We start from the raw sequence: 21196 nt of genomic DNA, 5'->3' as shown, positions 1-21196 counted from the left end.
AACAAGCAAAAGCCCAGGACCAGATGGCTTCACAGGCGAATTCTATCAAACATTTAGAGAAGAGCTATCACCTATCCTTCTCAAACTCTTCCAAAATATAGCAGAGGGAGGAACACTCCCCAACTCATTCTACGAGGCCACCATCACCCTGATACCAAAAGCAGACAAGGATGTCACAAAGAAAGAAAACTACAGGCCAATATCACTGATGAACATAGATGCAAAACTCCTCAACAAAATACTAGCAAACTGAATCCAACAGCACATTAAACGGATCATACACCATGATCAAGTGGTGTTTATTCCAGGAATGCAAGGATTCTTCAATACACGCAAATCAATCAACGTGATACACCATATTAACAAATTGAAGGAGAAAAACCATATGATCATCTCAATAGATGCGGAGAAAGCTTTCGACAAAATTCAACACCCATTTATGATAAAAACCCTGCAGAAAGCAGGCATAGAGGGAACTTTCCTCAACATAATAAAGGCCATATATGACAAACCCACAGCCAACATCGTCCTCAATGGTGAAAATCTGAAACCATTTCCACTAAGATCAGGAACAAGACAAGGTTGCCCACTCTCACCACTCTTATTCAACACAGTTTTGGAAGTTTTAGCTACAGCAATCAGAGAAGAAAAGGAAATAAAAGGAATCCAAATCGGAAAAGAAGAAGTAAAGCTGTCACTCTTTGCAGATGACATGATACTATACATAGAGAATCCTAAAGATGCTACCAGAAAACTACTAGAGCTAATCAATGAATTTGCTAAAGTAGCAGGATACAAAATTAATGCACAGAAATCTCTGGCATTCCTATACACTAAGGATGAAAAATCTGAAAGTGAAATCAAGAAAACACTCCCATTTACCATTGCAACAAAAAGAATAAAATATCTAGGAATCAACCTACCTAAGGAGACAAAAGACCTGTATGCAGAAAATTATAAGACACTGATGAAAGAAATTAAAGATGATACAAATAGATGGAGAGATATACCATGTTCTTGGATTGGAAGAATCAACATTGTGAAAATGACTCTACTACCCAAAGCAATCTACAGATTCAATGCAATCCCTATCAAACTACCACTGGCATTTTTCACAGAACTAGAACAAAAAATTTCACAATTTGTATGGAAACACAAAAGACCCCAAATAGCCAAAGAAATCTTGAGAATGAAAAATCGACCTGAAGGAATCAGGCTCCCTGACTTCAGACTATACTACAAAGCTACAGTAATCAAGACAGTATGGTACTGGCACAAAAACAGAAAGATAGATCAATGGAACAGGATAGAAAGCCCAGAGATAAACCCATGCACATATGGTCACCTTATCTTTGATAAAGGAGGCAGGAATGTACAGTGGAGAAAGGACAGCCTCTTCAATAAGTGGTGCTGGGAAAACTGGACAGCTACATGTAAAAGTATGAGATTAGATCACTCCCTAACATCACACACAAAAATAAGCTCAAAATGGATTAAAGACCTAAATGTAAGGCCAGAAACTATCAAACTCTTAGAGGAAAACATAGGCAGGACACCCTATGACATAAATCACAGCAAGATCCTTTTTGACCCACCTCCTAGAGAAATGGAAATAAAAACAAAAATAAACAAATGGGACCTAATGAAACTTAAAAGCTTTTGCACAGCAAAGGAAACCATAAACAAGACAAAAAGACAACCCTCAGAATGGGAGAAAATATTTGCAAATGAAGCAACTGACAAAGGATTAATCTCCAAAATTTATAAGCAGCTCGTGCAGTTTAATAACAAAAAAACAAATAACCCAATCCAAAAATGGGCAGAAAATCTAAATAGACATTTCTCCAAAGAAGATATACAGACTGCCAACAAACACATGAAAGAATGCTCAACATCACTAATCATTAGAGAAATGCAAATCAAAACTACAATGAAGTATCATCTCACACCAGTCAGAATGGCCATCATCAAAAAATCTAGAAACAATAAATGCTGGAGAGGGTGTGGAGAAAAGGGAACCCTCTTACACTGTTGGTGGGAATGTAAATTGATACAGCCACTGTGGAGAACAGTATGGAGGTTCCTTAAAAAACTACAAATAGAACTTATATGACCCAGCAATCCCACTACTGGGCATATACCCTGAGAAAACCATAATTCAAAAAGAGTCATGTACCAAAATGTTCATTGCAGCTCTATTTACAATAGCCCGGAGATGGAAACAACCTAAGTGTCCATCATCGGATGAATGGATAAAGAAGATGTGGCACATATATACAATGGAATATTACTCAGCCATAAAAAGAAACGAAATTGAGCTATTTGTAATGAGGTGGATAGACCTAGAGTCTGTCATACACAGTGAAGTAAATCAGATAGAGAGAGACAAATACCGTATGCTAACACGTATATATGGAATTTAAGGAAAAAAAAAAACTGTCATGAAGAACCTAGAGGTAAGACAGGAATAAAGACTGTGTCCTACTAGACCTACTAGAGAATGGACTTGAGGATATGTGGAGGAGGAAGGGTAAGGTGTAACAAAGCGAGAGAGAGGCATGGACATATATACACTACCAAACGTAAGGTAGATAGCTAGTGGGAAGCAGCCGCATAGCACAGGGAGATCAGCTCGGTGCTTTGTGACCGCCTGGAGGGGTGGGATAGGGAGGGTGGGAGGGAGGGAGACACAAGAGGGAAGAGGTATGGGAACATACGTATATGTATAACTGATTCACTTTGTTATAAAGCAGAAACTAACACACCATTGTAAAGCAATTATACTCCAATAAAGACGTAAAAAAAATAATAAAATTAAATTAAATTTAAAAAAATCAAAAACAACTCTTAGTACAGTTGTGGAGAAATTGAAACTCTTACACATTGCTTTTGGGAATACAAAATGGTGCAGATGCTGTGGAGAACAGTATAGCAGTTCTTAAAAAAATTAAACACAGAATTACCATTTGACCCAGCTATTCCACTTCTGGGTATAACTACAAAAGAACTCAAAGTGTTATGGAACCCAAGTTCATGTATCCAATGCACAGCAAGGACAAACAGACCGAAATGTGGGAGTTTGGAGCAGAGAAATGTTTATCATAGGGCCAAGCAAGGAGAATGGGTGGCTAGTGCTCAAAAACCCTGAACTCCCCAATGATTTTCAGGAAGAAGTTTTTATAGACAAAATTTGGGGTGAGGGCTGCAGAGTGTGTGACTTTCTTCTGATCAGTTGGTGATGAGGTTAACAGGGTGGTGTTCCAGGAATCTTGCGCTCAACCTGAAGTTAACCGTCTGCCACCGGGGTGGGGACCTTAGTTCCTGCAGAAAAGTTCAAAGATATTATGTATATTCCTTAATGAGGAACCAGGATACTGCTTTAATCGCTGCAGTACCATTTCTTGATTGTTTCTCCTTTGTCTCTGCATACCCTTACTTCCCTGATTACCGTTTGAATCTGCCCTTCAAAATTCAAGGAAGTCTAAGAGGCTGAAGTCTTTACCCCGCAAGTAAGAAAAGGGGGACATGGAAGGGCTTTTGTACCCAGGTGGGCCCCAGAGGGTCCTGCTCAGTTTCAAAAGCAGGGACTCAAAGCGGAACTTGTACACCCATGTTCACTGCAACAATGCAAGGTGGAAACAACAGATTAACGGATAAACAAAATGAAATACTATTCAGCTTTAAAAGATAATAAAATTCTGATACAAGCTACAACATGGATGAAACTTAAAGATATTATATTGAGGGCTTCCCTGGTGGCGCAGTGGTTGAGAGTCCACCTGCCGATGCAGGGGACACGGGTTCATGCCCCGGTCCGGGAGGACCCCACATGCCATGGAGTGGCTGGGCCCATGAGCAATGGCCGCTGAGCCTGCGCGTCCGAAGCCTGTGTGTCCGGAGCCTGTGCTCCGCAATGGGAGAGGCCACAACAGTGAGAGGCCCGCATACTGCAAAAAAAAAAAAATATATATATATATATATATATATTATATTGATACTAAGTTAAAGAAGCTAGACACAAAAAGACAAATATTATATGATGCCACTTACATAGGTACCCTGAAGAGTTAGATACAGAGATAGAAAGTAGAAAGGTAGATACCAGTGGCTAGGGGGATGAGAGAATGGAGAGTTATGGTTTAAAGTTTAGAGTACAGGGACTTTCCTGGCAGTCCAGTGGTTATGACTCCGTACTCCCACTGCAGGGGGCCAGGCTGGATCCCTGGTCAGGGAACTAAGATCCCACATGACGTGTGGCACAGCACAAAAAAAACCCAAGAAAACTGGGCTTCCCTGGTGGCGCAGTGGTTGAGAATCTGCCTGCCAATGCAGGGGACACAGGTTCGAGCCCTGGTCTGGGAAGATCCCACATGCCACAGAGCAACTAGGCCCGTAAGGCACAACTACTGAGCCTGTGCATCTGGAGCCTTTGCTCCGCAACGAGAGGCCGCGATAGTGAGAGGCCCGCGCACCGCAATGAAGAGTGGCCCCTGCTTCTGCAACTAGAGAAAGCCCTCACACAGAAATGAAGACCCAACACAGCCAAAAATAAATTAATTAATTAATTAATTTAAAAAAACACAAAAAACAAGAAAACAAAAATAAAGTTTAGAGTACAGAGCTTTACTTTGGGATGAAGAAAAAGTTCTGGAGATGTACAGCAGTGATGGTGAGGTAGGAGGTAGATGGGCTCCTGGGCTGAGCCGCTGGAGTTTGTCAAGTGGAGTAAATTGTAGTTTGTTTTCCCTGACACTTCAAGGTAAAATTAATGGCAGAAGCTGAGCTCTGCTGGGGTAAAGAGATAAGATGACCACATCTATCACTACTGAGGTCAAGGAGACCTCCCCTGCTGCACGTGCACAGGAAGGATCCTCAGGGGTCAAAAGGGAGAGGGCACTACCCCCATAGTATGTGTTGTCAAATTTTCCCAGAGGCCTCCACACTGGAACCCATCTTGGCTAAAAGATGCACACACATATTGGATAGGGCACTGGGACAGGTCAGATGTGGGAAAATAGCCAAGATAATTGGCCAGAGGACAACAAAAACCCTGAAGAACTGCCCCATGTAAGGAATTTAAATCATCTTTCTGGTGCACTCCTCATTAGGAAGGATAGCCACACTCTTCTCTGGGTGTGTATTTCTACTTTGCTCCTGCTCTAAATAAGCTGCTTCTTTGTTCTCTTTGCACATACAGTGCCTCCAATAAACTCTGTGCCTGCTTTACAATGTCTCTCTGTGGAATTCTTTCTTCAAAGAGGACAAGGACCAAGGTCCTCTCATCTGCCGACATCAATGGTTGCACAAGAACGTGAAAGTACTTAATGCTACTGAACTGCACACTTAAAAATGGTTAAAATGGTACATTTTATATTATATATTTTACCATACACAACCCTTCAACGCACTATGGAGAACAGTACGGAGGTTCCTTAAAAAACTAAAAATAGAACTACCATATGATCCAGCAATCCCACTCTTGGGCATATATCCAGAGAAAACCATAATTCAAAAAGATACATGCACCCCAATGTTCATTGCAGCACTATTTACAATAGCCAGGACATGGAAGCAACCTAAATGTCCATCAAGATGTAGTACATATATACAGTGGAATATTACTCAGACACACAAAAAAAGAATGAAATAACGCCATCTGCAGCGACACAGATGGACCTAGAGATTGTCATACTGAGTGAAGTAAGTCAGACCGAGGAAGACAAATATCGTGTGGTATTGCTTATATGTGGAAACTAAAAAAATGGTACAAGTGAATTTATTTACAAAACAGAAATAGAGTCACAGATGTAGGAAACAAACTTACCGTTACCAAGGGGGAAAGGAGGGGAGGGATAAATTGGGAGACTGGGATTGACATATACACACTACTATGTATAAAATAGGTAACTAATAAGAACCTACTATAGAGCACAGGGAACTCTACTCAATACTCTGTAATGATCTACATGGGAAAAGAATCTAAAAAAGAGTGGATATATGTATAACTGATTCACTTTGCTGTACAGCAGAAACTAACACAACATTGTAAATCAACCACACTCCAATAAAAATTAATTAAAATAAAAAACTCTTCAAGAGTTTCCCACTGTACTTAGAATAAAATTAAAACTATTTACTGAAACCAAGCAGGACCCTGTGGGGTCCTCCTGGGTACAAATGTCTTTCCATGTCCCCCCCCCCCCATTTCTTATTTGTAGGGAAAAGGCTGCAGCCTCCTAGGCCTCCCCTGCGTTCCAAACGGGAGATTCAAACAGATACTCACAAAAGGCAGGGAATGCAGAAACAAAGGAGGAGCAGTCAAGATACAATAGTGACGGGCTTCCCTGGTGGTACAGTAGTTAAGAATCCCCCTGCCAATGCAGGGGGCACAGGTTCGAGCCCCGGTCTGGGAAAATCCCACGTGCCACAAAGCAGCTAAGCCCATGCGCCACAACTATTGAGCCTTCACTCTAGAGTCCGCGAGTCACAACTACAGATCCCGCATGCCACAACTACTGAATCCCATGTGTATAGAGCCAGTGCTCCGCAACAAGAAGCCACCGCAATGAGAAGCCCATGCACTGCGACAAAGAGTAGCCCCTGCTTGCCGCAACTAGAGAAAGCCACACACAGCAACGAAGAACCAAAGCAGCCAAAAATAAATAAATTTTTTAAAAAAAGATACAACAGGGATAAGCACAAGATTACAGAGTTCAGGATTTTTGAGCAGGAGCTGCCCATTCTCCTTGCACGGTCCTTGCAATAAACCTTTCCTAGCTCTGAATTCACATTGGTTAGTTTGGCCTCACTGTTCATCTGGCATACAAACTTGTGTTCAGCAATATGACCACAATCCCGAAGGTTCTGCATAGCTGACTTCTACCCTTATCTCTGTCTGTCCTAATCTCACACCACTTTCCCCCTTGCTCACTATGCTACAGCCCAGCTAGGCGAAACACACCAAATTCTTTCTGAACTCAGGGTCTATACAACTGCTATTGCCCTGCTTGAAATGCTCTCCCCATGGCTTATTCCTTTTCATCCTTTAGTGTTTAGCTAAAATGTCACCTCTTCAAAAAGTAGCACTCCCACTGCTACCCCACCTCCAGCCTCAAAGAACTCTCTATCAATCTCCATATAAAATTATGTACAGTACAATCCTCCCTCAGTATCTGCAGGGGACTGGTTCCAAGACCCCCAATAGATATCAAAATCCACAGATGCTCAAGTCCCTCATATAAAGTGGCATAGTATTTGCATATAACATATGCACATCCTCCTATATACTTTAAATCATTTCTAGATTACTAATAACACCTAATACAATGTAAATGTTATATAAATAGCAGCAAATTCAAGTTTTGCTATTTGGAACTTTCTCGCATTTTTTTTCCAATATTTTCAATCCACAGTTGAATCCACAGATGCAGAACCCGCAAATACAAAGGGGTGACTATATTCTATCTTTAAAATCTTAACCAAGTTATTTTATCTCCCTATACCCTAATGTCCTCACTTATATCATGGAGACAACAGTACCTATGTAATACTGGTGAGGATAAATGACACCTCATACTACTGTCAATAAATGTTAACATTTATTATTAGTATCAGGTACTTACACAGCAATTCCAGTAATTCTTAAGAATCTTAGTAACCTGAGTTAATACAGGGGATGTTTTACTAGACCCAAATAAAACTCCTGATTAGCTCTCATGTCCCTCCCAGAAACCAGTCCCCAAAGACAAAATTTATTTCCCACTAATCACAGAAATATCTCCCCCAATCAAGCCAGTCTCTGTCTCATTCAGTAACAATAATAATGTTACTCGAAAACTGGGTTCGCCTTTTGATGGGTGTTGAGCCAAAAGACACAACCAGGCCGAAGAGCAGAAGGAAGGATTTATTATTATTTGCAGCAAGTAAGGAGGGATCTTTCCCAAAGCAGTGTCTCTCGGAACAGTAAAATTGGGGAAGTTTTTTTATTTATTTATTTTTATTTTTTTTTTTTTTTGGTATGTGGGCCTCTGTTATGGCCTCTCCCGTTGAGGAGCACAGACTCCGGACGCGCAGGCTCAGCGGCCATGGCTCACGGGCCCAGCCGCTCCGCGGCATGTGGGATCTTCCCGGACCGGGGCACGAACCCGTGTCCCTTGCATCGGCAGGCGGACTCTCAACCACTGTGCCACCAGGGAAGCCCGGGAAGTTTTAAGCTAAGGGTATATGCATATTCAGGAAGGTGCTTGGGCAGCCATTTTATTTGATTGAAGTTAGAAGGATCAGAAAAGGTCAAAGTCATCCCTTAGGTTCCAGCTGATCTGGTAGTTGAGCACTTCAGGCTAATCTTCACCACTGAAACAGAACCTGGAGCCTTTACAACTGATATCATTATCTTTGCTTGAATGTTTCTGCATTCTTCTGTGCCCTTAAGATCATTAATTACTGAGATCTGTTCAAGGGCAAGCATTATGGCTAGGCTTAGATCACAAAATGTCTTAGGCCAAAAATGGCTTCTGGCATGTCAAGAAAGCCATGCCTGGTTCTCTTCCTCCAGGGACCCCCTACCCTATCTACTTACAATAATACCTACGGTTATATAACATTTTTATTTACCAGACATGCTTCCTTACAGCCTCTCATTCAGTCAGTAGCAGTCAGGCTGCAGTCTTGAAAAAAATTTCTTCGCAGAATTTTTGTACAACATGAAATACCACATTGGTAGTGGTCACTAAAGAATTACCCAGTCCTAAAAGATGACATAATACCATGCTGTTGATGAGAACAGCTCCTCTTCCATATAGCCTAAAATGAGACTAGAGTATCTGCTTAAATGCTACCTGCGCCAGAAGGATTTCAGAACCTCATAACCTTACTCTAGCCCACTTTGGCCTTCTCTCACATCTCACAGCACATTACTTTATACCAACTGATTTTACACATCATATCACTCTATCATGTGTGTAAGCCTTGTCTAGCCCACTTTGGCCTTCTCTCACATCTCAGAGCACATTACTTTATACCAACTGATTTTACACATCATATCACTCTATCATGTGTGTAAGTCTTGTCCCTTTAAGTTCCAGGTCCTTTAAGGGCAAGAGTAACATGCCCTACACTGCAGCCACAACTCCCATACAGCCTGGAGAAGAATCAGCAGAGATGCCTTATATTTAAGCACACCCCTGAGCCTAACCCCACCATCTCCCAAGCACCAATGTGACCTCCCTGCAATGTTTCTGGGGGTGAGGGGCAGAGGAGATGGAAATTTCAAGATAAAATTACAGTTGGTGGGTTGCATATCATCCACAGACCGAACCAACGGCAGATAGAAAGTATTTAAGAAAAAGCAATTCCAGAAAGTTCAAAAAGCAAAACTTGAATGTGCCATGCACCGGCAACTATTTACATAGCATTTACATTGTATTAGGTATTATAAGTAATCTAGAGATGGTTTAAAGTACACAGGAGGACGTGTGTAGGTTATATGCAAATAATACGCCATTTTATATAAGGCACTTGAGCATCCCATAGATTTTGGTATCCATGGCTGTGGGGTGGTAAAGGTGGAGGTGGACCTGGAACCAATGCCCTACGGATACCGAGAGACAACTGTATCTTCAATTATCCATTTCTAGGCTGGAAGGCCCTGAGAAGAAATCTAATTCAGTATTCTCACGTTTCAGATGAAAGAACTAAAGCCCAGAGATGTTAACTGTCCTGCCTAAAATGAGGCAATGAGTTAGTGGCAGAAAGTGCACTCGTCCTGAACACAGGTCCTGACTCAGTATTTAGGTTTTTCTCTATTCTATACTACCTCCTGTACCTCCATTAGAAGGATTGCGTTTGTCAGTACTGAATGAATTGTAGTATTAAATGAACCTTGTTCTTTTTTGCTTTAAAGGAACGTAACAAGAAAACAGTAATGGCGGTTTAGGGCAATGATCCTAAAATTCTGAAGATGTGTAATTTGTTCTTTAAATTATCAAGTTCACATATTAAAGTTCAAATATGTTGATTCACATAAATCAAAGTATTACAAAGTTGCTACAAGAAGAATTTAAGAAATCTTTGATCTCTTTTTTTTTTAAACATAGGCAAAAAACTACGATAGAAAAAATATGAAGTAAAACAAAGATAAATACAAGGTCTTCTGGATGTAGATATCTTCACCATGATCAATAAATACAATGACAAGAAAGAACACATTTCCAGAAAAAAAAAGGAACGGAGTGGGGGGTATGCAGAAAGACCCATATTCAAACACAACCTTTACTAGGTGCAGTTTCATTTAAAGCATGAAAGAACTTGATTTATTCATTCATTTGCTCACTTATTCATTCACAATATTTATTAAAGCACCTACTATGTGCCAGAAACAGGAAATGTAAAAGATGAAACGAGACAGGATTCCTGCTATTCTGGAGACCACGCTTTAGTAGGAGCGCGATGGTTAACAAGCAAACACAGAAACAAGCCAATTGCAGCTTGTGATAAACCTACGGAAAAAATAAACAGGGTGATGTGAGAATGTGTGAGGAGTCTATATGAGCTATGAGGTCAAGGAAGGCCCTCTAAGGAGGTCTGATCTGAGAAAGAAGAGGAAGTACAAAGTCTGGTTCCAATTTCCTTCTAACTAAAACCATTAGAATTCCAACCAGAATCTTGGGAGGAGGAGTAAATTCCTCATTCCTAGTCTCCTCAGTACAAACACAGGAGAATGAGAGGGATCCCAATCCCCACATGGAATGGCCTGGTTTGGAGAAATTGTCCAAAGTGAACAAAAGTAAACTCACAAGCAAAGAAAGCTCTGTATTCCCCTTTCTTAAGAAAATGACAGTTCCACTGTTCAGTAACATATGAACAGTAATGACCTGACATGGTGGACTTTACACAGAAAAACATACTCTTTTTGGCGTTTTCTACTATGAAAAGGGCGGTCGTAAGATGAGGCAGGAATAAAGTCTATATAGCAATCCACTGGCATGTTACTTTACAATTGTTATTAAGCATTTTAAATACAATTTTTCAAATTCTAAAATATTCCTTGTTAAAAAACACAAAAGTAGTAAAACAAAGAACATGGGGAAATTTTTTTCTTAATTTGTATATTTACTGTGTTACGGGTCTTAATGTATTCACTCCCATTTACAAGATTTACACATAAGCAAAGATCTGTTCAAAGCTCTACTATGCCACGTGCCAAACAGCAAACGTGCAAGCAACTAGATGTCTGAGCAATTTTTCAGTGGTCTCTCCCTAGCCAAAGACCTAAAGACAAATATGTTAGTACAACATTATTACTAGGGAAAAGTAAAGATGGAGAATCAGTGAATATTTAAACTAGAACACCCTCATTTTAAAGACAAGGAAAGGGAAGCACAAGGAGGATAATGACTACCCAATGTCAAAAAACTGGGGGCAATTAGGCATCCAAACTCTCAGCACAGGACTCCAGTGTTTTTTCAAAAGCAAGGAACAAGAATCTACTTTTCAACTGGCACTTTTTAAACAACAAGATGAAACAGAAACCATCAGAGTAGGTTGTACACAATACAGATTTTGTTTCGTGAACCTTTTTTCATTTTTTTATATATATTTTTTTCATACATAGATATGCACACACAGTTACATATCTATGGAGTCTTGAGGTAAGAAGATCTCTTGCTACGGGTTGCAGTCAAAAATATTAAAAACACTACATTTCACACGGCCTATCTTGAAATACTTCCTTGTATTGATATTTTTATGCAAACGTTGCAATAGCAAGGCTGAAAAAATTAATAGATGGCCAATCCTACCTTGGAAATCTTTCCTTCAAATCCCATTTTTGCATTCATTCAGCACTCTACTTTTTGTGCCGTTGACTATAGCTAAAGTAACTATCGACAGCGATAGCAGCAACTAGCAAGCACAGAAGCTCTCATTCAGCCAAAGGTGCTAGAAGAATCACTGGCTATTGGTCTCCTAAGGAATTTATAGCTGGAAAAGCAGATATTTATTACAAAAAGACACAGTATGTTCACTAGAGCGCAGAGGTTCAGAGAGTTCTCTCCAAAAAAAGAAATAAGTACGCCACAGACTTGTCTTTGAATGTAATTTCAGAGGAAAGGCTCATTCCTAAAATATTTTCTATTTTCTCTCCATAATATTGCCTAAGGTTAATATCTAGGGGAAAAAATTTAACATAGGACACAGCATCCACTCCTAAATAGGTCTAAGATTTAAAATGTGAACTGCCTTGGGAGAAGCTACACTAAAATTCCACCTAAGGGGCTTCCCTGGTGGCACAGTGGTTGAGAGTCCGCCTGCCGATGCAGGGGACGCGGGTTCGTGCCCCGGTCCGGGAAGATCCCACATGCTGCGGAGCGGCTGGGCCCGTGAGCCATGGCCGCTGAGCCTGCGCGTCCGGAGCCTATGCTCCGCAACGGGAGAGGCCACAACAGTGAGAGGCCTGCGTACCGCAAAAAAAAAAAAAAAAAAAAAAAAAAAAAAAAAAATTCCATCTAAGATACAGAAATATCACATCTCAACATATAAGATCAGTTTTCGATGGCATATTGGGGAAAGGCAAGAGAAGACAACAACATTGAAGAGTATAAAGACAGATAAAAGAAAATGGGTAAAATAAGTCAGGGTTAAGAAGAGCATGTTAGAGCAAAAGGTAAACTACCCAATCACTATGTCACAGTAAAAGTTTACTCCAAAATATATTACGCACTACTAGATATTTCCGTCTCGGAACCTGACCTCCCCACTGCCTCAGCCAATCATGTTTTGTGCCGCATGACCCCATGTCCCCTTCCACAGCTAACTAGACTAGCACTGGGCACCTCTGCCTGAGGCCTCCAACAAAAATTGGCCCCTAAAAAAACCAATATGTTGGGGGTAGGAGCAAAAAGTAAAAGAAATCACAGAAACAAACAATGAAGTTGAATTAGGGATTGACAAACTCAAGTTATATAAAAGCAGGCATAATAAAGAGGCTATGAGTAAAAAAAAAGATACGTAGTAGGAAGGAAGACAACTAAGCATGTCAAAAATGCAGAGAAAACATGTGCAGCTCATGAAAGAGGGATGAAGTGGTCAGGAGAGATTCCTGTTTATGGTAGCTTTCTAGTTCTGTCGTGTATATCCCCTTCCTCAAGGTGAGTGGAAAATAAAAAAACCTAAGACACAAATAAATGACTAAAAGGGTTTACATCATTTTTTTTTCCACATTAAAAAAACTTATCATTGCAAAGTCTGAGTTAGAAGAGTCCTTGGAATCAGATCAATTCACTATTTGAGAGAGAAGGAAATTGAGGACCGCAAAGGAAACTAAGGTTGTATAAATAGCGACAGAGGTAGGACAAGAACCAAGGCCTCCTACTTCTACAGCCATTACTCTCTGTCCTAAACAGCACTAAATATCACCAACAGAAAAATTTTTACTCAAAACGAGTATTTCTGCCACACATTTTTAAATGAATCAGAAATCTTTATGCGCATTATGCCATCTCCCACAGTTTAAATTTTTCACTTATTTACTCTCTGGTTCTCTGGTATTCTTATGAAATACATTCATTAAATTTCTCCTTTTCTTTGTAAAGGTATTTTTTTAATGTATGCGTCACTCAAGACATTACACAAAATTCATCATGCTCCACTGGCTTTTCCTCACCGTACCTTTACATAGCATTACTCAGAACATGTTATTTCACAGACTGCACAACAGTGCTTGAACTCAGAGTAGTACAGAACAGACATTTTAACTGAAAACAATTTCAACTAAGGACCATAATGATTTCCCTGGAGAAAAACTCAACACCTATGTCACTAAAGTTCAGAGAAAACACTGCAAGAACAATCGAAACTGAAAAAGAACTAATGTGAAATGTTTCAAGTCATTCCTTATAAAATGTATTGCAATCATTCAATTTCTCCTGAGACCAAAAACTACAACTTGGAAACACAAATCCCAAAGATGGGAAATTACTGAACAGTGGGAAAGTGTAGAGAGAGGAAGAAAAAAAGTTGGCATAGGGTAAAGATGGTGAAGCCCCACGTCAGGACTGCAGCACACCTAAATGCTTATTCTGCCACAATAAACACTTAAGCTCCTCTAAGGATCCCCTACAGGACACAGCTGGGGGTGGGGTTAAGTCCTTGAACCTAAAGCTGATCCACAGAAAAGCAAAGTCATCAATTTCCTAAGAACATTCTCAGCCATCTTAAAACAGCAGAAATTGAGAAACAGCATATTTTAAAGAATTCTTTGCTTAGGTTTAAGGTGAACAAGGTACATATAAAGTGAAGAACACACAACCTAGAGTGCTAACGATTAAACAAGGAAAAACACAAAACTCACCAATCTAGGGGCCACTTAAGTATAGCTAATGTATCATACTCGAGAATTTTTTCGTTAAGCGAAGAATTCATGGCGTTGTAAGCATATTACTTCTTATTCTAGCATCTTAAAGGTGTGTACTGTTACCACCATTTAGTGAGAAAATTCAGGCTTAGAGCCTTTAATTAACCAAGGTCATTAAAGCCAGGCAGTGCGTCGAGCGGGATGGGAACCCCGGCTGTCTTAAGGCTTGCGAGAGTATAAGCCGCAGTCGACACAGCTGTTTAAGTTCATCCTTACCAGTCACCCAGAAACTGAGTTTTGAAGAGGAAATCTAAAAAGGGCATTTGACTTTCTCTCTCTCAAAGCAGAAGAGAACTGAGCTGTCAGAAACTGAAAGAGAAGTGAGGGCGGCTGGCTCGCGGGCTCTCCATACCCCCAGCTCAGGTTAGTCGCTCCCCAGCGCCAGCGGCCACGGGACCGAGCCCGCCCTGCTCGGATCACGCAGCCCGAGCCACGCTCGGTTCTCCGCCCGGGGCCAAGGGGGCGCGGCTGTCAGACCCTGAGGGGCAGGGACAAAGAGCCTCCCCGGCCGTGGCCGGGGGCTGCGGGCCAGTGGCCGAGCCGGGGCTCCGTAGACGCCCGGCGGCAGCGGCCCCGATGGGGCGGCGTGCGGACCGGTGCAGAGTGCGGCAGAGGAGGGGCGGCCGCCGGCCCGAGGGGCTCAGCCAGAGACTCGGACAGGGCGAGCGGAGACGCCTTCCTTCTCGCCCTCTCCCCATTACCTTGTTTGTGGGCTTCTCGTCACCGTCGCCGACGCCAACGGGCTTCCAAGCCGGGGCGGCGCAGCGAAAGCCGATTAGCGGGCGTCAACAGCTTCCTGCGCCTGCGAAACAGCCTCCAGGTCGGGATGGAGAAACGCCGGGGCTGGGAATCAAGGATAAGGTTGGTTTTCAGCTGGCGGAGATTTTACTCCTCTCGTCCCTCACACTCCGCTTCCGCTCCGCCTCCTGGCCCGGCCCTTCCCCCACTTCGGACACCAGCCGCCCGCGACGTGCGGTATTGTGGGGGATGTAGTCCCGGAAGGCGGAAGAGGCGGCACGTGTTTCTAACCCGTCGGCACCTACTCCGGGTCAGGACAACGCCGTTGCACAGCAACCAGAGGCGCCTGCAGGCTCCTTTTTCGGATGAGCTTAGCTTGAGGGAGGAGTTCTCTCTGCCTTAATTCGCTGCGGACGCTGAAAGGAGAGCGTAGGCGTCTCACTCATACCCTCCAGCTGGGAACTAACAGTTAACACGCTGTTGGCTTGAGGTAGAAGGGCTTAGTATGATTAAAAGTGTACTACTGACAAGAATGCCCGTTTTTGCCCCGAATGTCCGTAGCCAACGGAGTAAGGCAAAAATAACCGACTAAAGATTGAACAGGAAGAAACAAAATTGTTGTTTTTCACAGATAATATCAATATTATGTACGTGGCAAATCCAAAAGAATTTGCAGATAAATTGTTACAATTAATAAGTTTAACAAGGTTAATAGACACAAAAATAGTATTCTTAAAAAATACTTATTTCTATATTCCAGGAAAAAAAGAGAATTGAATTTTCTTTAAGTTAGAGAATTTGAAGCTTACAATACCCTCAAACCAATATCAGATATCTAGGAATAAATCAAAGAAGTGCAAGACCTATATGAAGGAAACATTTTAAAAACATTGAACAAGACCTAAACAAATAAGAGAGAATAACACGTTCACAGATTGAAAGATTCCATACTGAAAGATGTCAAGCCTCCCCAAATTAATCTGTAGACCCAGTGCAATTCCAGATAAATTTCAGTAGATTTCTGTGTGTGCATGTGTGTGTGTGTGTGTGTGTGTGTGTGTGTGCGCGTGTGTGTGTGAGAAAGAGAGAGAAACTTAACGAGCTAATTTAAGTTTACGGAAGAGCAAAGACAAGTATACATGAGGAAGAGGAGGAAATAAAACAAGTATATATGAGGAAGAGGAGGAAGACTTGCGTCACCAGATATCAAGCTTTATTATAAAGCCATAGTCATTAAGGCAGTGTGGTATTGGATCAAGGATGCACCAATATACCAATAAAACAGAATGAAGAGCGCAGAGATGCGCCAAGTCTTCAGTAGCAACAGCCGCTCCCAACGATAGGTCTGAGCCTCGCCAGCCCCTCCCCCAGGAGACCGATGCAGTCGGCCAACCTCTGATATATTTAAAAAAAAAAAAAAGAATAAAGAGCCCAGAAAGTCTCACCTGTACATGAAAGTTTGATTTACGTTGTCATGATGGGGATGCAGAGCAATGCCTAAAGGATGGTTTTCAATAATTGGTGCTGGGACAAATAGATTTCCATTTGGAAGAAAAAAAATGAAATTGGGCTCTTTACATTACACACCAAAATCAATTCCAGGTGGATATTAGACATAAATTTGAAAGGCAAAACAATAAAGCTTTTAGAAGATGAAATAGGAGCAAATATCCATGACCTCAAGAGTAGGGGACAGACTTTTTTAATTAATCCAAAAGCACTAATTATAATAGAAAAACTGATAAATTGACTACATTAATATTTAAGACCTGGTTTCATCAAATGACGCCGTTAAAAGAGCTAAAAAGCAAGCCTCAGAATCAAATAAGAAATTACAGCATTATGCTGTACACCTTAAATTTGTACAGAACTGTATGTCAGTTATCGCTCAATAAAGCTGAAAAAAATTTACAGTATATAGAACCAAGAGAAGTCTTGTATCCAGGATATATAAAGAACTACAGTCATAAGAAAAAGAAATGAACAGGCAAATTACCGAGGAAGAAATCCAAATAACCAATAAACCTGTGAAAAAGTGTCAATCTTATAAGAGAACAGGGAAATTTGAACCGCAGCAAGATAACACTACACCACCGACCAGAATGGCTAAAATGAAAGAGACTGACAATTACAAGTGTTCTCACTAAGAGTAGAGCAACAGGAATTTTTCACTTTACTATAGGGAGAGTAAATTAATAGAGCAGTTTGGAAACATTGTTTGGCCTTATCTACTAAAGTACAGAGGCCTGTGCATGACTAAGAATACAGGCCTGTACATGACCAAGCATGTCACTTCCTGGTATATACCCTAAGAAAGGCTCATGTGCACCAAGATGCATGTGTAAGAATGTTAACAGCAGTACCGTTGTTATAGCTAAAAACTGTAAACAACCCAATGTCCTCTATCAACAACAAAATGGATAAATTGTCATATAATAATAGACATAGAATATAACAGAGAAATGAACAAACTACATGCAATAATATAGATGAATCTTAAAATATAATGTTAAGAAAAAGAAACCACTCTCGAAAGAATATATAATGTATTGTTCCATTTTTATAAAGTTCAAAAACATGAATAAAGAATGCATACTTAGGTGCTGAAACAGTAAAGAAGAGGAAGGAAATAGGTACCATAAAAAGGAGGTTAACGGCTACCTCTTAAGACAGGAGGAACCCTATGGGGAGAGGATTGAGACTGGGAAGTCTCTTATGGTAGGGGGAGGGGGGAGAACACAAATATATAAGAAGCCACAGTAGAGTGTGGTATCTATTATATGTAGAGAAAAAACATTTCTATCTGAGTGGGAAAAGTCCACATGGTAGGCAGGCACAAAGGAAAAGAGGCAATACAGGTCATGTATACAAAACATGGGATAACCTGGATACAGATTACCTGAGCTGTCCAGTACAGTAGCCACTAGCCATATGTGGCTTTTTTTTTTTTTTTTTTTTTTTTTGAGGTACGCGGGTCTCTCACTGTTGTGGCCTCTCCCGCTGCGGAGCACAGGCTCCGGACGCGCAGGCTCAGTGGCCATGGCTCACGGGCCCAGCCGCTCCACGGCATGTGGGATCTTCCCGGACCGGGGCACGTACCCGTGTCCCCTGCATCGGTAGGCGGGCTCTCAACCACTGTGCCACCAGGGAAGCCCCATATGTGGCTTTTGAGAGCTTGTAGCGTGGCTAGTCTGAATTGAGATGTGCCGTAAGTGTAATATACACACCAAATTTTGAAAATTTACTACAAAAAACATAAAATATCTCTGTGGTTTTAAAATACTGATTATATGTTAACACAATAATACTTTGGATATATTGGTTAAATAAAATACATTATTAAAATTAATCCACTTGTTTCTTTTTACTTTTCAAATATGACTACAAAGAAAAATAAAACTGCATATGTGGCTTGCATTATATTCCTATTGGACAATGCTTCTATAGAGATACATCAAACAAACAAACAGACAAACAGAAAGAGAGGAGAGAGCAAAAACTTAGAAGGCTTAAATGCCAAACTAAGAAACTTTTACTTAATTTGAGGAGCCACGCAAAGTTTTAAGATGGGGAGATAGTTATGTATTTGTCTGTGAGATTCTATTTTGTTATCTAATATTTATGTATGTTAAAGCAACCTCCTCTATTAGATTATAAACACATTACTATCCACTGTTTCCAGACACTGGTAGAAGGCACTCGGTAAATATACGATGAATAAATAAATCTTCCTACTGGCCTCATACACAAATCTCTGGATACCATATATAGTTAATAACTGCAGTTTGATAGACGTTTCCCTGGCCAAAAGATTCATCTATTGTTATTTTCAAGATTTTTCATCACCTCCCTTCTATCTCACATCTGGGTAGACAAAGAGTAAATTAATTTGGAATGTTGAAGGTAATAATTATTGTTATATTTTATAGCACTTTACAACTTAGAAATCTTTTTCTTAGATGCAGTGGGATGTATTGCCAAACTCCGCCCACTCATCTGTCAAAGGAAGACCTAGAGTCAAAAGAATGTAATCAGCTAAACTCTGGGCTAAACCTGTGGGGAAATGGTGGCTCTTTCCTGAGAGTTTGAGATATGGAGAACAGCAGGAGGGAGAGACACAGGTCAGAAATGAAGGGAGCCTCCCTGAAGGACGCTATGGTTGGGAAAGCCTAAAACTGGAAGCACCTTCCACTGGGCTTTGAGGGGTACATTCAAGTTAACAGAATCTTTGCTCCTCCTACATTGTGATTTGTTTCTGTGATATACCAGACCCTTCGTGGACAGTTCTATTTTTCCACATAGTGGTCCAAGGGTTTGGTCTGGGGGAGTCTGACAGGCTAGAAAAGGGAGGCCCTAACCTGCCCTTCTTTGGGGTTGGGTAATGTGAGAGGAGCCTGCTAACCACAGGAAAAGCTCCTAATCAAAAGTGTAATAAAGAGTTTGGGCCAAGACAGGTTTTTTGGGGTTTGTTTTGTATACAATATGATATGTTTTTATTTAAATGTGTCTTTGTATATGTATATACACATATATATCATTTAACAGTATGTAGAAAAACCTATATCAAAATAAAAACAATGTTTAGTTTTTTTTTAATTGTATATGGGAGTATAGTTGATTAATAATGTTGTGTTAGTTTCAGGTGTATAGCATAGTGATTCAGTTATACATATACATGTATCCATTCTTTTTCAAATTCTTTTCCCATTTAGGTTATTACAGAGTATTGAGCAGAGTCCCCTGTGCTGTATAGTAGTTCCTAGTTGGTTATCTATTTTAAATATAGCAGTGTGTACATGCAAGACAGGTATTTTAATTCTCTGCCCCTAAGCTATGTCCTGTGACCATTAACTGATTGCACAACACAGGCTGCTCTTGCCAATGAATAAATACATCCAAGTCCAGCAAGAACTCATCATATCTTGCCTAATTCAAATTTAGGCTTTCCTTTATAGAAAGCAGATCTTATTTATTTAAACTCCCAAATGTAAACTGCAAAAATGCAAAGATGAGCATTCAAATTATCAAGATCATAATGACCATTATATCTCCTAGCAGGTGCTCACAGTTAGGGAGATAGATTTTAACCAACCAAAAGGTGCAAGTATCTATCTTTTTTTTTTTTTTTTGCTAACTTGCCTAACCACAAAAATTACCTATATTTTGTTCATTATTATAAAATTCAGAATAATTACTCCATTAAAGCAAATGACTTGATGAATGCTATTGCATTCAAAGCTCATTACTATACATTTTTTCCACATAAGCAGCTAGATTTAGAAATTAAAGCCTCCGAATATTCTAAATTAGATAAAATTGATTCAATTTTTAATAACCATGTTTGATAAATCCCGAGGATTAAGCCACTTTCCTTGGCTATGACTTAGTTTACCCATTCGTTAAAAAAATGTTTAGGTATCTCTCTACCTACTCTTCCTCAAATAGATTATGAGATCTTCTCAATCGAGATGTATGACATTGAGGGCTTCCCTGGTGGCGCAGTGGTTGAGAGTCCGCCTGCTGATGCAGGGGACATGGGTTCGTGCCCCAGACTGAGAAGATCCGCAACGGGAGAAGCCACAACAGTGAGAGGCCCGCGTACTGCAAAAAAAAAAAAAAAAAAAAAGATGTAAGTCGTTGCAAATTTAGAGAAAAGGTGTGACATAATGCAGAGTTGTATTAATATTTTGGTCTAAGCATTACCCAACTTTATTGCGTTTTAATTCTTACAATCCCAAGAGTTTTGTCTGTCATAAGTTCCACTTTAACATGTACTATAAAATTCACGTATTCCAATACCTTCCCCATTGTACACTACTCAGATCAATCCTTTAGCAGAACAGATAGATGCAGCCTTAAAACGCTAGTCCCTGTCAGATCCATCTATTCCCACCCACATCCTGTCAGCCATCTCTCTCAGATTCCATAAAAAGTGAGAGGGAGGAAACAAAGAAAAAGACTTTAATGCAGGCATTAACTACAGTCTCTCCTCATTTCCTGCCTCCCTACTCCTATGGCTGATGATAACAAACAGGGCACACACTCTGT

The 21196-nt window shown here is 40.6% G+C and overlaps 1 protein-coding gene across 1 annotated transcript in view; it reads right to left on the bottom strand.

The window, feature by feature from the left end:
• Positions 1-15315, bottom strand: part of CCDC126 (coiled-coil domain containing 126) — a 52986-nt gene extending 37671 nt beyond the window's left edge. The window contains exon 1 of the mRNA XM_082662393.1: positions 15112-15315. The gene's annotated coding sequence lies outside the window, so the exon portion shown is untranslated. The remainder of the gene's footprint in view (positions 1-15111) is intronic.
• Positions 15316-21196: the final 5881 nt, after the last annotated feature.

This window comes from Grampus griseus (assembly GCF_964374135.1).
Source record: "Grampus griseus genome assembly, chromosome: 9".
Classification (NCBI taxonomy): Eukaryota; Metazoa; Chordata; class Mammalia; order Artiodactyla; family Delphinidae; genus Grampus; species Grampus griseus.
Note: the sequence above shows the minus strand (reverse complement) of the source record. Positions and strands in the feature narration are given on the sequence as shown.